General features: G+C 45.2%; 1 non-coding gene across 1 annotated transcript; it reads right to left on the bottom strand.

The window, feature by feature from the left end:
* Window positions 1–1,376: 1,376 nt before the first annotated feature.
* Window positions 1,377–1,449, bottom strand: trnaf-gaa (transfer RNA phenylalanine (anticodon GAA)). Its single transcript has one exon. It is a non-coding gene; the product is annotated as a tRNA-Phe (tRNA).
* Between the last annotated feature and the right edge of the window lie 5,824 nt (window positions 1,450–7,273).

Below are 7,273 nucleotides of genomic sequence, written 5' to 3'. Positions count from 1 at the left end.
CTATCACATATCTATGCACCCCTGCTTCATCAGTACCATGTGAAAGAGTTTTTTCAAAAGCAGGTGAAATTCTCTGCAAAAAAAGAAACCGCCTGAGTCCAAAAACTTTGGAAAAAATATTGTTTTTAAATAAAAACGAATAAGCACTTTATTTTACCTCCTGATTGCACATTTTCACTTGTTGCATAAGCACAAACATAGACAAAGTAACACAGAACAATTCATGTAAAAACACTCCTCAAATACATATGATGTGTTCAGAGCATGATTTACACCCCACCATTTTATTGCATGCACCAAGCATGTTATGCATTTTCCTGTCCACATGATGGCGTAGTCAAGTAAATGATTCATCTTGAAGCCCCGAAGCGTGTGTGAAGTATTTCCCTGGAGGGCTTCACTGCTTTATTGGGCTTCATTTTGCCATCACTACTTTTAGCCCTGGGTTGAATGTGCCCCTCCATCAAAAACCCCTGGCCCCAGCCCGGCCCCCTCAGTAAAACTGATCTAGAACCACCACTGCTTGTGGAGTTCCTTCAACCCTTTTCACCAGTCAATTAATAGGATCTTATCGGACAAAGTCACAACAGTGAGTTAATGGACACAGCGTCATACAGTAATCGCAACAAAGAAATGAATTCTGTCCCTCACATGCCGAAACCCGGGTTTGAAACAGAGACCTTAAGAGATCCAGTCTAACGCTCTCCCACCTGAGTTATTTCTGCCTCTTGTGGAGTTTTCTCAGGCATTTTCACCGGTCAGTTAATGGGATCTTATCGGCCGAAATCTCAACAGGGAGTCACAGAACACATAGTTGTACGATAATTGCAACAAAGAATCAATTCCTGTTCCTCACATGACGAAACCCGGGTTTGAACCAGCCTCTTGTGGAGTTTCTTCAGCCCTTTTCACCAGTCAATGAATGGGATCTTATCGGCCGAAATCTCAACAGGGAGTCACAGAACACATAGTTGTACGATAATTGCAACAAAGAATCAATTCCTGTTCCTCACATGACGAAACCCGGGTTTGAAACAGAGACCTTAAGATATCCAGTCTAACGCTCTCCCACCTGATTTATTTCTGCCTCTTGTGGAGTTTTCTCAGGAATTTTCACCAGTCAGTTAATGGGATCTTATCGGCCGAAATCTCAACAGGGAGTCACAGAACACATAGTTGTACGATAATTGCAACAAAGAATCAATTCCTGTTCCTCACATGACGAAACCCGGGTTTGAACCAGCCTCTTGTGGAGTTTCTTCAGCCCTTTTCACCAGTCAATGAATGGGATCTTATCGACCAAAATTACAACAGTGAGTCAAAGGACACAGCGTCAGACAGCAATCGAAAAACCAGCCTCAATTCTGTGCCTCACATGCCGAAACCCAGGTTTGAACCAGGGACCTTTAGATCTTCAGTCTAACGCTGTCCCAACTGAGCTATTTCGGCCTCTTGTGGTGTTTCTTCAGCCCTTTTCACCAGTCAATTAATGTGATATTGGCCAAAATCAACCGAGTCAGAGGAGGCATCATAGTACAATTCACCAGTCAATTAATGTGATATTATTGGCCAAAATCAACCGAGTCAGAGGAGACATCATAGTACAGTAATCGCAACAAAGAAATGAATTCTGTGCCTTCCATGCCGAAACATAGGGTTGAACCAGGGACCTTTAGATCTTCAGACGAACGCTCTCACAACTGACGTATTTCAGCCTCTTGTGGCGTTTACTAAGCCCTTTTCACCAGTCAGTTAATGGGATCTTATCAGCCAAAATGACGACAGCAAGTCAAAGGACACATCATCGTACAGCAGACATGTCCAGCTCCGGGCCTGGAGAGCCACTGTCCCGCCTGTTTTCCAGCTCTCCCACATGCAACACACCTGATTCAGATGATCAGCTCATCAGCCAGCTCCGAAGCAGCATAAGAACGATCCTGATGATTTGAATGAGGTGTGTTGCTCCTGGGAGAGCTGGAAAACAGGCAGCAGAGCGGCCCTTGAGGACCGACTTTGGACATCCCTGTCGTACAGTCATCGCAACAAAGAATCAATTCATGTGCCTCACATGCCAAAATGTGGGGTTTAAACAGGGACCTTGAGATCTTCAGTCAAACACTCTTCCAACTGAGCTATTTCAGCCTCTTGTGGAGTTTCTTCAGCCCTATTCACCAGTTAATTCATGGGATCTTATCTGCCAGGATAACAACGGCAAGTCACAGGACACATCGGAGTCCAGTCATCGCAACAAAGAAATTAAGTGAAGAAATTTCATCTGTGCTGTTTGTTGCATATTGGCACATTTGACAATTAAATTGTTCTTGAGTTGATTTCTGTCTCTTACATGCCAAAATCCGGGGTTGAACAAGGGACCTTTTGATTTTCAGTCTCATGCTCTCCCAACTGAGTTATTTTGGCCTCTTGTGGAGCTTCTTCTTCAACTGAGCTATTTCAGCCCCTTATAGCTTGAACTTGTCCGTCTAAACAAGTCAATTAATGGGACATGATCGGCCAAAATCACAACAGTGAGTCAAAGCACACATTGTTGGACAGGAATTGCATGAAAGAAAGAGTTTCTGTGCCTCACATGCCGAAAAGCCGGGTTGAACAAGGAACCTTCCGATCGTTAGTATAACACTCTCTCAACTGAGCTATATAGGGCTCTTCTGGTATTAACTAAGCCCTTTTCACCAGTTAATTAATGGGATCTTGTTGGCCAAAATCTCAGCGAGTCAGAGGACACATTGTCTAACAGTAATTACAACAAAGAAATGAATTATGTGTCTTACATGCCGAAACCCGGCATCAAGCCAGGGTGTGTTGCTCCTGGGAGAGCTGGAAAACAGGCAGCAGAGCGGCCCTTGAGGACCGACTTTGGACATCCCTGTCGTACAGTCATCGCAACAAAGAATCAATTCATGTGCCTCACATGCCAAAATGTGGGGTTTAAACAGGGACCTTGAGATCTTCAGTCAAACACTCTTCCAACTGAGCTATTTCAGCCTCTTGTGGAGTTTCTTCAGCCCTATTCACCAGTTAATTCATGGGATCTTATCTGCCAGGATAACAACGGCAAGTCACAGGACACATCGGAGTCCAGTCATCGCAACAAAGAAATTAAGTGAAGAAATTTCATCTGTGCTGTTTGTTGCATATTGGCACATTTGACAATTAAATTGTTCTTGAGTTGATTTCTGTCTCTTACATGCCAAAATCCGGGGTTGAACAAGGGACCTTTTGATTTTCAGTCTCATGCTCTCCCAACTGAGTTATTTTGGCCTCTTGTGGAGCTTCTTCTTCAACTGAGCTATTTCAGCCCCTTATAGCTTGAACTTGTCCGTCTAAACAAGTCAATTAATGGGACATGATCGGCCAAAATCACAACAGTGAGTCAAAGCACACATTGTTGGACAGGAATTGCATGAAAGAAAGAGTTTCTGTGCCTCACATGCCGAAAAGCCGGGTTGAACAAGGAACCTTCCGATCGTTAGTATAACACTCTCTCAACTGAGCTATATAGGGCTCTTCTGGTATTAACTAAGCCCTTTTCACCAGTTAATTAATGGGATCTTGTTGGCCAAAATCTCAGCGAGTCAGAGGACACATTGTCTAACAGTAATTACAACAAAGAAATGAATTATGTGTCTTACATGCCGAAACCCGGCATCAAGCCAGGGACCTTCAGATCTTCAGTCGAATACTCTCCCAACTGAGCTTTTTCAGCCTCATTTGAGGTTAACTAAGGCCTTTTCACCAATCAATTAATTGGATCTTATCGGCCAAAATCACAAGAGCGAGTCACAGGTCACATCATAGTCCAGTAATTGCAACAAAGAATTGAATTCAAGAAATTTCATCTGTGCTGTTCATTGCCTATAGAGCACATTTGACAATAAAGTTGTTCTTGAGGTAATTTCTGTGTCTCACATGCCGAAACCCAGGGTTGAACTAGGCACCTTTCGGGTGCAGTCAAACACGCTCCCAAATGAGCTATATCAGCCTCTGTTGGTATTGACTAAGCCCTTTTCACCAGTCAATTAATGGGATCTTATCGCCCCAAATAGCCGCCGCAAGTCAGAGGACACATCGTGGTCCAGTAATTGCAACAAAGAAATGAATTCTGTGCCTTACATGCCAAAACCCGGGGATACACCAGTGACCTTTATATCTTTAGTCTAACCCTCTCCCAACTGAGCTATTTCAGACTCGTTTGAGCTTTCCTCAGGCCTGTTCAACAATCAATGAATCGGATCTTATCGGCCAAAAATTTTCTGCTTGGCTCTCGACAAAGGCGGACGCAGTTTGCTCAGCTCCTGTCTGAAATTGTCGGCGGGCGTCCCTCCAAAACGCTGTCTGGATCCTTTCCCCTGGATGGGAGTAAGCATGGAAGCTAGTGCCCCACCATCACCCCCTCCTTCTCGGCCATGGACTGATAAGCCAGGACTGTCTCCATGAGCAGACCTTGATGAAGCAGCTGCGGCCTGATCTGCACACACAACCAGACAATCACACGCGCATATACACCCCTGAAATCATCGCCTTTATTTTTCCTGTTTTTCCCCCGTGACGTGACCTTGATCTGCGGAGCGCTCGTTTTGGACTCAGCAGCTGGTCGGACGGGCCGGGCCCCCTTCCACTCCCCCCTCCCTTTCCATCCATCCCCTCATTACATGTTAGTCTTGTGACTTGTTGTAACTGTCATATGCTTGCTAATGTGCTTGGGTATGTTTTTCTCCAAGAACTCTATCCTCAGAAGAGTAGAGTTCGAGCGTGTTTTTTTAACCCCCCCAGCGGTTTCCTTTCTAACTAAGATCTCGGGGCGCTGAACATAGCGAGTACCGACAGGCCCTTTGCACTGTATCCCATGTTCGTCATTGTTTTCATGTTTCTTGTGCAGAGCGTGCCTGTTAAGTGATGTCTTGTTGCACAGAAGTGTCATGACAATCAGGATTCATTCATTCACTTATTCAAAATCACAAGTCACCGGACCCATCGTCGTACAGAAATCACAACAAAGAAACGAATTCAAGAAATTTCTCTGTGCTGCATATGCAGCACATTTGACAATGAAATTGTACTTGATTTGACTTGTGTGCGTTGTATGCCAACACTCAGGATTGAAGTACAGACCTTTATATCTTCAGTCAAACGCTCTCCCAACTGAGCTATTTCAGCCTCTCGTGGTTTTAAATAAGCCCTTTTCACCAGTCAATTAATGGGCTCTTATTGGACAAAATCACAACAGCGAGTCAGAGGACACATCGTAGTACAGTTTTTGCAACAAAGAAATGAATTCTGTGCCTTACATGCCGAAACAAAGGGTTGAACCAGGGAACTTTAGATGTTCAGACGAACTCTCTCACAACTGAGGTATTTTGGCCTATTGTGGCTTTCATGAAGCCCTTTTCACCAGTCAATTAATGGGATCTTATCAGCCAAACTGACAGCAGCAAGTCAAAGGACACGTCATCTGCAGTAATTGCAACAAAGAATCAATTCCTGTGCCTCACATGCCAAAATCCAGGTTTAAAGCAGGGACCTTTACATGTTCAGTCAAACGCTCTTCAAACTGAGCTATTTCAGCCTCTGTAGAGTTTCTTCAGCACTTTTCACCAGTCAATTAATGGGACCTTATCGGCCAAAATCACAGCGAGTCACATGACTCATCGTAGTACAGTTGAGTAATCGCTAATTCTGTGCCTTCCATGCTGAAACCCGGGGTTGAACCAGGGACCTTTCGATCTTCAGGTTCATGCTCTCCCAAATGAATTATTTCGGCCTCTTGTGGCTTTAACAAAGGCCTTTTCAACAGTCAATTAAGAGGATCTTATTGGCCAAAATAACAGCGAGTTCGTTCAGAGGATCTTATTGGCCAAAATAACAGCGAGTTCGTTAGGATAACATCGTCGTACAGTAATTGCAACAAAGAAATGAATTTGGTGCCTTCCATGCCAAAACCCAGGATCTTCAGATTTTCAGTCTAACTCTGTCCCAACTGAGCTATTTTGGCATTATGTGAGGACAGCTAAGGCCTTTTTACCAATCAATTAATGGGATTTGTCAACTAAAATGACAACAGCAAGTCAAAGGACACATCGTAATCCAGTAATTGCATTAAAGAAACACTTTCTGTGCCTTCCATGCCGAAACCCGGGGTTGCAACTGTGACCTGGAAATCTTGAGTGTCACGCTCTCCCAAATGAGCGATTTCAGCCTGTCGTTCGTTAGACATAGGCCTTTTCACCAGTCAATTTATGGGAAGTTATCGGTAAAATGACAACAGTGAGTCACAAGACACATCGTCGTGCAGTCATCATAACAACAAAATAATCTCTGCCTTACATGCCAAAATGCAGGGTTGAACCACAGACCTTCACAGTTTGAGTGTGACACTCTCCTACTTTTGCTATTTCTGTCTGTTGGTGGGCTAAGGACGGTCCACAGTTAGTCAAAAGACACAGTTAAAAGACCACACTGGTCCTCTCACAGGTGAATTTGTCAATTCACTTCCGGGTGAGAGGACGCTGGCGTGTATGTCGCCGCTTCTCACTCCAAACTTTTCGAAGCTCAGATATTCCTTCTGATTTTTCTTTTGCCCTTCTGTTTTGGACTATTTGGACTGGGGGCACTGTGATTGATGTAACCTGAAACATCGCTTCACCCGACCAACCAAACCCCAATCGTAGCTTAGTCCACGGGCTAACGCCGGTAGCTTAAACTTACCAGCTGTCACCGCACCGGCCTTTCTCCCTCGTCATGGGGCACCAAAACCTCGCCGCCTTTGGATTATTCCTGATACTCCTGAGGTTCTGCCATCATCCAGTGACAGGACTGCTCCACTATTCTGTCACGGATCTTCTCCGGATCCGGTGGATTGCACCGGAGCCTCCGCCACCGGAGCTGCACCATCATCCTGACATCGCTCGCCTGCCTCGACGTCGCTACATTCACCGCGGGTCGCGCAGGCATGTCGAGTATAAAAACCGTGGCTCAATCAACTCGACCTGGTCCACTTCTCGACGCCCTCCCAGAAACTGCGGCCGCAACACCAACTATCATGCATTAGCCCGCCTGGCTAGGTCGCTAACAGCACTGCCGCCGTCAAACATGACACCTCCGCCATCAACTTTGGACTGCTGAACATCCGCTCACTCACGAACAAGGGACACCTCATCCAAGACGTCCTCGCCGAACGCAAACTTGACTTCCTCGTTTTAACAGAAACCTGGCAACAAACAAACGACTTCGCTGCTCTGAATGACTCCACTCCTCC

This window comes from Hippocampus comes, unplaced genomic scaffold (assembly GCF_001891065.2).
Source record: "Hippocampus comes isolate QL1 unplaced genomic scaffold, H_comes_QL1_v1.1 scaffold410, whole genome shotgun sequence".
NCBI classification, from domain to species: Eukaryota; Metazoa; Chordata; class Actinopteri; order Syngnathiformes; family Syngnathidae; genus Hippocampus; species Hippocampus comes.
Note: the sequence above shows the minus strand (reverse complement) of the source record. Positions and strands in the feature narration are given on the sequence as shown.